General features: G+C 41.1%; 1 pseudogene; it reads left to right on the top strand.

Moving 5' to 3' along the window:
* The first annotated feature begins 266 nt into the window (after positions 1-266).
* LOC101402386 (small ribosomal subunit protein uS2 pseudogene) lies at positions 267-1,126 on the top strand (annotated as a pseudogene).
* Positions 1,127-2,065: the final 939 nt, after the last annotated feature.

Here is a 2,065-nt window from a genome sequence, read left to right as displayed (position 1 = left end):
TCAACATTTGAATTTTGAGGGGACACAATAGAGCCCATGTAAGTGATCTTTAGCTACAAAGAGCTGAGAGTTCTTCCAGATCTGGAATTTCATGCATCTTCTTCAAAATTCTCACTGTGTATAAATGCACCACAATCGAATTTGCTAATAGAGTGCTTTTTCTTTATTTATTAAAAATGGCATTCCCGCTTTTCCATGCTACCCAGAGAGGGGTCCATGCTGCAGTGTTCTGAGTTATTGTCGTAACTTAAAGGGAAACTTTCACAATGTGCAGAGCCCTTGATGTCCTGCAAATGGGGGAGGATGTCCTCAAATTCCTTGCAGCTGGAACCCATTTAGGTGGCACCAACCTTGACTTCCAAACAAAACAGTACACCTACAAAAGGAACAGTGATGGCATTACCTGATAAATCTGAAGAGAACCTGGGAGGAACTTCTGCTGGCAGCTCGTGCCATTGTTGCCACTTAAAAGCCAGCTGACTTCAGTGTCATATCCCCCAGGAATACTGGCCAGCTAGCTGTGCTGAAGTTTGCTGCTGCCACTGGAGCCACTCCTATTGCTGGGTGCTTCACTCCTGGAACCTTCACTATCCAGATCCAGGCAGCCTTCCGGGGGTAGCTGAGACTTCCGGTGGTTACTGATCCCAGGGTTGACCACCAGGATCTCACACAGGCGTCTTGTGTTAACCTGCCTACCATCACTCTGTGTAACACGGACTCTTTGTGCTATGTCGACATTGCCAGCCATGCAACAACAGCTCTGACATCGTGGATGAGGGGGCCTGGGAACTTCTGCGCATGCGTGGCACCGTCTCTCGTGACCATCCATGGGAGGTCATGCCTGATGTCTACTTCTACAGAGATCCTGGGAAGATTGAAAAGGAAGGGTAGGCTGCTGCTGAAAAGGCTGTGATGGAGGAGGAATTTCAGGGTGAATGGACTGCTCCAGCTCTAGAATTGACTGCTACTCAAGCTGAGGTGGCAGATTGGTCTGCAGGTGCCCTCTGTCCCTCTCCAGAAACTCCCTACTGAAGACTGGAGCACTCAGCCTGCCACTGAGGACTGGACTGCAGCTCCCACTGCTTGGGCCACTGGATGGGTAGGAATAACCACTGAGTGGTCTTAAGCTGTTCTTCCACAGACTCTAAATAGAAAATAGAAATAAACTTGATGGAAAATAAGCAGTTTCTAAAACAAAATTCAATTCTTGAATTATCTTTAGTAGTACATTATATATATATATATATATATCTGTGTGTATGCACACACATACATATATATATGGATATATATATCCATAAATATATACATATCTATGCATGTATTTGGGTAATAGAGAGATAGACAGCTGTGGTTATAGCTATCTTTTATTCACTCACACTTTTACAACCAAAGGTATGCATCCATTTATTGATGAATTAGATGTGACCAAATGAATAACAAAAGTCACACATTTTCACCATGCTAAAAGTGTTCTTTTTAAAATGCATTTGACTAAGTTTCTCTTTTAGATTAACCTATAATTTCATGCTACATTCAACCTTGTTTTGGATATATTTATACAGACTAAAATAAATGATCTGCAGTTGTACTATAAGTTAAAAGTCATCCCAAGTACATTTAATAAGAGCCCCACTGTTACGGATTGTATTTTCCAAAAATGGCTGCAACAATATTTCCCATCCCACAGTCCCCTGCAACTTCTGAGTCAAGAGGTAGAGAAATGTCTCTCTCCCTCTCCCCGCACCACCTCTTTAAAACTTGGTAGGTCTTTCTGACTGTCTCAATAAATAGAACACAGCAGAAGGGATACCACGGGACTCCTGAGAACAGGTCGTAAAAGGTCACATGGCAGTTATTTTCATTTGCTTAACTGACTATTTTTAGGCATATTCTTAAAATATATGTTTGGTTTTTTATGTTGCATGTAGTTCAAAATTTTACTTAATTTCTTGAAAATGATTCATATAATAAATATCAATGTTCTCATGTAATACATTTGTTTGCCATTCTGTAACGAATAGTCATCTGTTTTTATTGTGGAGATAATATCTTATAAATCTTG

Source organism: Ceratotherium simum, chromosome 25, assembly GCF_057802395.1.
Source record: "Ceratotherium simum simum isolate JZ-2026a chromosome 25, ASM5780239v1, whole genome shotgun sequence".
Classification (NCBI taxonomy): domain Eukaryota; kingdom Metazoa; phylum Chordata; class Mammalia; order Perissodactyla; family Rhinocerotidae; genus Ceratotherium; species Ceratotherium simum.
This window is presented reverse-complemented; position numbering and strand designations above follow the sequence as displayed.